This window comes from Thunnus thynnus, chromosome 5, assembly GCF_963924715.1.
Source record: "Thunnus thynnus chromosome 5, fThuThy2.1, whole genome shotgun sequence".
Classification (NCBI taxonomy): domain Eukaryota; kingdom Metazoa; phylum Chordata; class Actinopteri; order Scombriformes; family Scombridae; genus Thunnus; species Thunnus thynnus.
In genome coordinates, this window is record NC_089521.1 from 24441581 (window position 1) to 24452717 (window position 11137).

At 37.1% G+C, this 11137-nt stretch overlaps 1 long non-coding RNA gene across 3 annotated transcripts in view; it reads right to left on the reverse strand.

Annotated features, from left to right (window-relative positions):
• LOC137183331 (uncharacterized) overlaps positions 1-4480 on the reverse strand; it is a 108544-nt gene extending 104064 nt beyond the window's left edge. For all 3 annotated transcript variants that reach the window (XR_010928445.1, XR_010928447.1, XR_010928444.1), the window contains exon 1: positions 4166-4480. This is a non-coding gene — a long non-coding RNA (uncharacterized lncRNA). The remainder of the gene's footprint in view (positions 1-4165) is intronic.
• Between the last annotated feature and the right edge of the window lie 6657 nt (positions 4481-11137).

The window sequence follows — 11137 nt, forward strand, 5'->3', positions numbered from 1 at the left end:
TTTTGACTGATAACCTTTTACTGCCTTTTGTCAGTTTTAGGTCTCCATAAGCCTCTGAATGAGCTGTGTTTGCTTCTTTATGGGTAATCAATACACCATGTGATGATTCATCCTGCCTCAAAAGCAGTGACCTTCTCAAGCTGGCAGAGCCACGTCCAAAGCTGGCCAACACAGAAACATCATTAAACCAAAGAGGTGATGGTGAAAAAAGATAAGGCGACAGACAGACAGCGACAGGTCGTGTCAGACCTCAACACCTCTCTTCAAATCAGACACCTGCTGCTGCTTGCTTGCGTCAAAGGGCAGGAAGTTTGTTACCAGGTTGTCAAGGTCCCTTTGAGCTTCCCTAATAAGCTCTGACTTCTACTCCCTCATCCACCTCTGTCCATCATCCGGACCAGGTTCTGCTCATCAAAACTGCTTCCTCACCCTGCCATTTCTTTTCCATTCACTTCATCTGTGCCCTCCTCCTTCCTGTATGCCAGTAACTGACTCTCTTCCCGTATGAAACCAATTGCTGCCATCCATCACCATTTAGAAACCATTGTCTAGATTTCCACATCCTGCTGTTATGAGGAGCCTGAGATACATCCTGCCAACATTTATCTATTAAAACTCCATTAGGCCTCGGCTCTCCGATGCCCTGTCTACTCAGGCCGGATCTTATGTGGCACTGACACCGCATTAAGATCCATCTGAAGTAGATGTTAATGTTGCTGTTTCATGACATCCATTTAAACTAGCTACTGTGAGTCTTCAAGTATCACTGTAGTGGTGGGACCACACCTAAGTTCCTCTAAGAAACACAAGAGCAATACCAGATAGAGCAAGTGGCTAATTTGTTGTTGTTGTTGTTTTGTGTGCTATTAAAAGTGATAATTTATAAATGTTATTTTCAAATTTTATGAGGCCACAACTAACAATTATTAATTGATTCATTTTCATATTTCATTTTATTTTCATTGATTAATCTACCAATTATTTTCTCAATAAATCAATTATTCATGTGGTTCATAAAATGTAACGATCCATCCCAAGTTCCCACAACCCATGGTTACTCTTCAAAATGTCTTGTTTTGTTTATTATCATAGAGGAGTATGAAAACCAGCAAATATTCACACTTGGAAAGCTGGAACCAGTGCTTTTGACATTTTTGCTCAAAAAATTGCTGAAACAATTATTATCAAAATAGTTGCTGATTTCTGTCGATTGACTAACCATTGAAGATCCTTGTAACCCTTTAAAGCAAAGCGACTTCTACTTGTCGACCCCATGTCACAGATTCAAATGAGTTACGAGCAGGTCAGCCAAAGAGAGATGTTCCTTTCTCAGATTGATTCATGTGAATAGTTTTTAGAGGCTTGCAGAGGTACAACACAGCAGTATTTTACATTAACAAGCAAAGACTAGTAAACAGTAGAGATGCACGACATCATCGGCACGTCATCGGTATCGGCCGATAAAAGCTCTAAAATGAAATATCGGCATCAGCGAATTCTGGCGAATTCTGCTGATTATGAGAGGCCGATATGTCGCCATCTCCTCCGCCACCTGACTGCTTCCCTTGATGGACTATGACACCCTGATGGTCCTGGTGCTTCCTCCGCAGGAAGCTGCCCGTCAGACCCGCTGCTTCTTCCCACTTTAACCTGAATAACAAACCGGGGTTCAGTGCTCCACAGAGAGAGCCACGGCTCACGTTAGCTGGGAGGCTAGCAAAAGCTAGCTGGCTGTGCTTCCTTCCGGTCATGCTGCGGCTAACACTCCGCTAGCCTCCCAGCTAACGTTAGCCCCGGCTCTCTATGTGGATCCAACTGGACCACCGAGCCCCGGTTTGTTATTCGGGTTAAAGTGGGAAGAAGCAGCGGGTCTGATGGGCAGCTGAGTGAAGTGGAGCCTGTGGAGGAAGCACCGGGACCGTCATGGAGAAACAGTCCATCAAGGTGCCGCCGTGTTCGGTTGCAAAGATCGGAAATCCCTCGGCTGACAGGATGTACCGCTCTGTTTGAAAACTAAAAAAACTTCTTCTTCTTCTTTTTGGTTCATAACAGCGGTTGGCAACCAGCGTATTAGGCGCAATATCGCCACCTTCTGCTCCGGAGTGTGGACCAGCAATTAAATCCTAAACATTTATCCTGTCTGTCTACTGAACTCAGAGAAAACTCTACTGCTCCTCCCTCTTGGCAAGTTCATTTAAGTTTTAATGCTGAGGACCTGAATCCAGTCTTCCTAAGTTCTTCCTTCATATATTGTCTTTCTTGATCATACTTAGTACAATCTATGCTTGCATGCATAATAGTCTCCTCAGCCAGCTGGAAAAAAATATGTGCATATATTGGTATCGGCATCAGCAATCGGCCACAATGATTTGGAAATATCGGCATATTGGATATCGGCAAAAAATCCAATATCATGCACCCCTAGTAAAAAAATCATAATTCGTGTAGCAGAAATATGTTTGTGACCCTTCAGATTTATCCCTTAGAGGTCCCAAACCCCACCTTGTGAATCAATGGTTTAAATATTTTAATTATTAATTTTATTTTTATTTTTATTAATATTATTTTATTTATGTTTCTTATTGATAAGCAACTGCAAATAACAATTATTTTCATTATTGATTCATCTGTTAATTATTTTCTAAATCGATTAGTTGTCTGGTCCATTAAAGTGTCAGAAAATGATGAAAATGTCAATAACTGTTTTACACAGCTCTAGGTGATGTCCTCAAGTGTCTTGTTCTGTCCTGACCAACAGTCCACAACCCAAAGATACTCACTAACTTTTACAAGCTATTCACTATCATAGAAGACTAAAGAAACCAGGAAATATTCACATTTGAGAAACTTTAATCAGAGAATTTGGAAATTCTCTTTTTTAAAAGTGACTCAAAGCAATTAATCAACTATCAAAATAGTTAGCAACTAATCAATTAATCTTTGCAGCTCTAGATAAGTATAGTATTATTTACATTTTGACAAGCTACAGTCATCGATGATTTATTGGTAGCCAGTAATTTACAAGATGGTTTTTGTAGCTATTGGGATTTAAAGCTCAGTTATCTCACACTGATCAGAATTATTTGCTAAAGAAAGCTGATGAACAGAGCTGATATTTGGCTTCTCAGTTTCGGTCTGGTCAACATACAAACACACTGAGCTCAGCAGAGCAGAGAAACGGGGAGTGACAATAATAAACTTCCCCCTCCAAAACTGCAGGGAATACACCGCTTAAATTGAGATTGTAAATCTAAACCCACCAATCCACCTGATTTGCAGCAAAAAGTAAAGACATGTCAGCCATGCAGCAGATAATTATTGAGCATATTAAACTCAGAACAGTTCATACCTTGAAAGAGATTATTTCTTCTTATGAAATGTAATTTAGCTTTGACAGTCAGCAGGTGACCATCGGTATATGAATATAAGTCATGAGTGCAGGAACTATGAAGCAGTACAAAAAGGAGCTCAGCAGTTGAAATATAATTGATATGCTGATATGAAGACTCATAAAGCACGCTGTCACATAAACCCATTGTTTTGAGTTGAAATATATTTTTTAATGCTCAGCTGGATATGAGGTGTGTGGAGTAAATTTGTGACAAAAGCCCCACTGAGCCTCCCACATTACATGGATATAATTACGCGGACAGGCCGTGTGCAGTCATGTTTACATCCCCAAAGCCAATAACATACAATATTATTTTCAACAACCGGCCTAGCTTACAGTGAGGTAATAGAAAATCCCCCAAAACAACAGCAACAAACAAGGGTGAAATAGAAACAAAATTAATTCAGCTTCCCTAAGATCATATAACGTTAATAACATGTAACTTTATTCATATTTCACCACTATGTAAATCAACAGGAAAGCAACACAAAGCAAGTGCCAAACATCAACCAAAACAAAATTAATGCTGCTGTCAGCTACTTCAAGAAGTTATTTCACAATTAATATCAAAGCTGACACTGTACATAGATACACTGCAGGGGCATTGAAGTAGAAGACCGTCAGCAGACGCCAAGAAGCAGATCTGAGAGAAAAATAAAGTAGCTGATAGCTTATTTATAGTCTCAAGCACACAAATACCAACTCAAAAAAGCCAACAAAACACTAACAATATTAATGTTAGCACAAGCAGCCGGATAGCTAATAAAAACTTACCTTAAGGTGAAGATGTGGTCTAAGTGTTGGCAGGAAAGGTCGCATTCCGGCTGAAACTGGCGTTTAGGTCAAGTGACCAACGGTCGGCTAAACAGGTAGCTAGCTAGATGCTAGTGTCCGTTGGCAGCAGGAAGCGTTAAACACATTTTTTTCGTCCACAAAGACACCTTAAAGTGATATAATAAGACTATTGTCAGGCAAGTTTTCTTATGACATGCTAAATTAGCAGCCGAAGTGTTTACAGTTACGGTAAAATTAACAAAGGAGCCGCGCAAATGAGTGCCAGACGTTTGCATTTTTTAAAAAAAAGACCGCCATTTTGTAGAAAGGTGCGTTTGATATAATGTACATTACAGCCAACAGAGTGTGCTTTATCAGTGTGACAGCTACTTGGAGACCCAGAGTGGTCAATATTACACAAACAACAAAGACATTGTGATATAAACAGCAGTAGAAAGTAACTAAGTACATTTATTCAAGTACTGTGTACTTTACTTTTTCCATTTTATGACACAAATTTGTACTTCTACTCCACTACATTTCAGTGGGAAATATTGTACTTTCCACTCCACTACATTTTACAGCTTTAGTTATTTTTCAAGATTTGACACAATGGATAATATAACAAGCTTTTAAAACAGCGACATATTGTTAAAGATGAAACCAGTGATTTCCAACTTTTTGGGCTTTTGACGTCTTACAAAAAGCAGTGTGTAGTCAGGGTCACATTTCAGATGTCTATGAGTTGTTAACAGCTCCAGCAAATAGTGATTTTTCCCTCTAAACCTCTCACATGGTTTCATTTCAATAAATGTTCAAATCATCCAATATTTCAACACAAATCAAAGATTAGAGAAAAAGTCCAAAAACTGAAAACAGATGTGTGTATCATTTGTTTTTTCTTCCCTCACCCATTTATCATCCGACCCGACCCCCGGGTTGGGAACCACTGGTCTAAACTAGCTAACTGTATATAAAATAGTTCAAACTAGCTCCAACTCCAGCAGCTACAACAGTAACATGCTGCTTACACACTGATACTTCAGTATTAATAATCTAATGATGTCATATATAACTAGAAATGCATTTCCTGTGGAAAATGCGTGTGAATGCTGACAGCTGGAATGACTTGCAAAGCATTGCTGCAAATACACTTGTTCAGCAACTTTGCAGAATTTGGTTACCATGGAATATTACATATAAGATATATGGCAATTAATAAATAGTATGGTGGTGTTTTACTCATGACCACAGGGTGGGGCTATTGGTGAACTTGTGTACCAAGTTTTATTTTATTAAAGACGAGAATTGCAAAAATATCATGTTATAATGTTACTTTACTGTGGGTAGAATTATATCAAATGTTACATACTTGTGCAGTATGGCTTTATGTACAACATTCCCAAATTCGGTTGCAATCCAATTTAGCATTGAAGGGTTCTGGACCATTAAAGGCGTCATCCACGCCTTCAAAAATTTGGCAACCAATTACAGACAGACGGTAAGCGATACCCAGAAATTAACTCCTAAGTTTTGTCCAGGGTCATCTAAATATGATATTTACCAAGTTTGGTGAAGATTAGATGAAATATGTGCCAACAGAAGCAATACATTTTGATTCACCTCATGGTTCATGAGTTATGTAAAATATGTAATAACTGGCCACGTGGTGGCGCTATTGGTCCCATGTTTTAATATGTTAAGCATGTCCACATGGGACACCTGTCCGTGTAGTATGAATACTTTAGCACTCTAAGGTTTTGCGATACCACCTTGCAAACATTCCTCCCTTAGACTTTCTGTCATGGACTCTGTGTTTTTGTACTTTTTGTGCTTTGGGATTTCTGTACCTTTTATGTTTTGGGGTTTTTGGTTTTGTTTGTTGCAGATGAGAGATTGTAGTGTTGCTTGGGTATTTGAGTTGTATTCATGTTTATTCTGTGGTGGTTCTATTCATTTTGGTTTATTATGAAGAGTTTTGTGCATGCTTACTTGACATGATTACTCATTGACAGTATTTACAACATTGAATAAACAGCCATTTGAATTATGACTTAAAATGTTAAGACAAATTATACAACTTCAAGGTATTTCTTTCAAACCATGGCTCACTTTAACATTTTAAATGATTGATGCTTAACATTTGTACACAATTAGAAAGTAATAGAAAAAACAAAGCATGGAGCTCATTCAGGTAATTGATCATTCAAAAGTCATTTAAAAAGTAAATACTTATACTAGTGCAGTCTGTCTGAACATTGTACACAAATAAAGACAAAACAAAAAATATCAACATGATCCTCTAATGGGACTCTTTCCAACTATGGGAAATATATCAGAGAAGTCAGAGACAAATTTATTTAATACTAAATACTTCATAGATATTATTACATCCCAACAAGACTCAATAAAATGGGTCTAATTAAAGACAGTTGGAAATATACTGTACTTGAACTGGAAAAATGATATGGTTGAAGAACAATGGGACAGCTTTAGTGGGTATGTATCTGTAGGGAGCGGCCTAACCCTGACAGGAATCTGATGGTTTGGTACAGTACATCTGTAATTGTTGCCATGTACTAATGCTCACCATATTATTGTAACCAAATAACTGCCTATCTTGTATCAATGTCTGTTTGGTTACCTTAATTGGTATTTTCCATAAAATTCAATTTAAAAAAACTGTCCAAGTGTGTATTTATAAGGGTTTGTAGTGGGTGAGTGAAAGACTGAGGAAGTTACTGAGTGAATGACAGTCACTATGAGTGACCAAGTGAATAACTGAAAAGTGTGGCTAAGAGACTGATTGTGTGGGTGGGTGAGAGGGTTCACTGACTTATACAAAGTCCAACTCAAAAGTCCATTAGTTTCTTTAATAGACTTAACACACAAGGGCTTAGGTGACTAGACTTCTTTGTCCCATCCTGCCGGGGTGCCTCTCTCAGAGTTTATCCCTATGAAGCTCCTGAAAGTGTGTTCAAAGAGGGTGTGAAAACACATTTTATTTATTAAATTATTATTATTATTATTATTTCATATAGCACATCCATTCTGCTGTAAATTGCTGTTGTTTAATATAGGCCACTATAATACTAAATCTACTAGTACTTCAGCATGAAAGAAAACAATTTCATCAGTTACAAAGTGGTACACGGTACTACGCAGACAGCAATGGCACATTATCTAAATAAAATTAAGTCATTTGGAGATGTTGGCATATAAAACAAAGTAAAATGAAACTCACTGTGTAATTTGGAGCTTCAGAATCACAAGTCCAGCTCCACTCTCAGAAATATTGTCTTGCCACTGAAACAAGACATTATTTTAGCAACAGTTCAGATGTAGCTAGTTAGTAAGACTGATTTCAAAACTCAATTCAAGTCTGATGCCTTTCACATTTCATCAGAATAAAATTAACTTAGGAAAACAATTTGAGCAAAAACTCTGAATCATCAAGATTGGTCAGTAAGTCAGAAAGAATCTCAAAGAATAGATCACAAGCTTAATGAAAAAATATATACGAGTAAAATAGCGTTTTTTGTTTGATGTTGTGATCAGATGGCATGGTACCAAATCATTATCATGACAAAAGTAAGGGCATACAGCACAATTCAAATTGATTGGAAATGTAATGTATTTTGCCTATGCTACCAAGCAAAGCAAAAAGGAACTCATCTATTGATTTGCTGGATGAAGATGGATGAAAAACCATACTCCATTGTCCAGGCACACGTGTGCCAAGTCTACTGTTGCAGAGAGCTGCTGCCAGCTGCTGCTACAATGGTGTGATTGCTTGCAGTAATCACACTAATTATTAGCCTTGACCTACAGTATTACATACATACATGCTGGCACTCACACAGTTCAGACACAGGGATGAAAGGATTGTTTTTAGTACAATCCCAAAAGTTAACAGACATTACAGAACCGTAATGTAAAGCTGCCTGTTCTCTTTTATCCTGTATCTACTGATCATCACTGTCTGTCTCCCAGCCTTCCTCTCCCTTACCCTCCCCTCCCTCATTTGGTGACCCATTAATGTTCTGTTCATTTTTTTATACAAATAGATAATGGCCAAAAAGCAAATCTCTTCATTTGCATGTAATACAATTAATTTGCTTTTTTTGGGTCAAAAAGATGATTGACGAGATAGGAAACAAGAAAAATGAAACATTTCTTCAACCCCTTCTGGCTTTTTACAATTACTTGCTGTTTTATTGTAAAATAAAGTTTTACCTGTGAGGAAGCTTTGTCAGAGTTTCAAGGAAGGTGATAAGAGACAGACTCAGAGACTACCAAATGAAATCAAGCATAATCAAACTTACCTTAACACAGCTACACTAACATCCTCTTTCGTTTCTGCTCTTTCTCAAACCAACAGCTCTCCTCTTAAATAGGGGATTCAATCTATCTAGGCAGAGCCTTATTTATATCAGGGGTGTCCTTTCCCTTATACCAACAACTGGTATATGACAATGTCACTTGTATCAGTTAGCATTGTTTACACACACATCAACCACAGCATAGTCCTTACCATAAACCAAAATAAGTACAAATAACATAAATACAAAACCAAACCTTTAACTAAATAAATGGCTAATAACTAATAAATGCCTCCATACTTGCCAAGTCATTAAAATCAGGAAGTGGTTCAGTCCCCTGTTGTCTCCTAGAAAGCATGGTGGGTATATGGTAAGTTACAACCCAAGCTAATCTATAACTCAAGAAACTCAGTACTTCAATCAATAAACAATAAATAATGACCTTAACTACTTTTCGGTCTCTATTAAACTTTATGTGCAGATGTAAATGTAACAAAACAATGCTAAACACAAACAAAACCCAGGATAGTATTTGACAGCAATGTGACTGGCTAAACAAACAAATGACAAGTATGGCAAGAAATACAAATTGTAATGGGGACAAAATGGTCATCACTTTTTCACAGCCTCTAAAAACTATTCAAATAAAACAATCCTAGAAGTACTGTCCTAGAATACTGAAATAGTCAAAACTCAGTTGTTTTAACCAGGAAAAATTAAGCTAAATAGTTTGGTTTTGGATATAAATGGGCTGACTGAACCTTGTCAGCATTCACACTAATAATACATTGGTATGTTTAATGTGTGGTGTTTGATGACGTCAGGCATTGGTATGGAGTATGGAGGTGTTACACCAAAATATATAACCATGAAATTGTAAAATAATCCAATACATTTTTAAAACTCAGCTAATTATCATGAAATGTTATTTCATCATGCTTCTTTTCACAATAACAGTTGATCATTTTTCGTTTCGTTTTTCAATGTCTTTTTATCACACATTACAATTTATCCCAATGAATGTTTTATGTATTAATGCAACTTTTCATCACAAAGTCTTTGCCTGATTTTATTTATTCATTTTTATAATCTAATTCATTTGATTATTTTACAATTTCATTGTTAGGTACTTTAATTATATGATTATTGATTTTACAATGTGATTGTTTGACTGTGTTTATTTAATACTGAACACTGGGTTATTAGTTGAGTGGATGTTGACATTTAAATTACACAAAAAGTTCACTTGCTTTGATTGTTAGTTATATCCCCTGATGAAACCACTGATGATGACAATGATTGCTGCAACAGCTCCTGTGTCGCATCAGCATATTGTTTGGATCGATGGATGTCTGTCTTCAGTATGACTCTCCGACTGTACAGTCTGATCAGAAGCTCAATACTGCATCTCGCAAGTGGTCAAGCTTTAATCTTTCTCAGGCTGTTGCCATTGCCTTCTGACTCCAACACAGCATGCAAGGGTTGAGATAAGGACACGAAACAAGCTTGACCATCTTGGAATGAACAAATTAATCAATTGCATTAGTATGATAACACTTGTTGTGGGCAGTGCATAGCCTATAATTTCCTTATTAACTTAGAGTATTGAAATAATTTAATTTTGCACATGATGATAGCTCAGTAAACATATGGCTTTGGGGTAAGAAGGTCCAGAGCTGGGGTTAGACTCTCAGTACTGAGTTTTACTCTGTTGGCTTATACAGTATGATCTCCTTTGTATTCGTGCAACTCTCTGTCTGTCAGTGACCTCCCACTTGAAAAGACGCCCGTGTTTGGTATCAACTATCAAAAGTTCTGACTTGCTATAAATACTGTAGTTGGGTCAAATACAGAGGGCATGTTTCCCCAAGAGGGTCAATAGTTTGTTGCATAAAAAATGAGGGTTAACAGAATTTAGTTTAAATCATCCATTATATCCCTGGTCACAGCACCAAAGAGGAAGTTTAGATATTCAGTGTAATTTATTTTCAGCAAAATAACACGCTCACTCTTGGGAGAAAATAATGGGCTGCGGGTTTTTTTGTTTTCCCATAATTCAAATGCCACCAGTGTACTGACTTTTTTAAATGGCACGGACTGGTGCTGTTTTTTTAAGATTTTGTATAAAGCAGCAGAAATGTTGCAATTAAAAATTAGACTGAAACATTCAGAATCTCCAGTGGAAATTAGGCACCTTTAAATAAGTAGATTGACTTCATATGACAAATTAGTTTAAACTTTTTTTTGATGAAATAAATAAAAACTGATCATAAATTACCAGTTTATTGCAGCAAGTGCATAATTTATTTGTAAATACAGTTATAAAACCACTGGAAATCTTGTGTTGATTGAAATTACTGAATAGTGATTTCCCTCCTGGGGTTTACATACACACCTCATTCCCTGCCTCCAGCTCTGTAGTGAGTGTGTTTGATTGATAATCACAACCTCCATATGTAGCCGTGCATACAAAATGTTTGTTTTTCTTTAACACTGATTCAGGACTCATTATGGACAAAGAAACCATGAAATAGTCTGATATTGTAGGAGTCATCCCATTACTCTAGATTAGTAACCATGCATATAAAGGCCCCTCTGGTTCATCCAAAACAACAGAGGAGGTGACCTTTGACCTGTTTTAATATCAGTC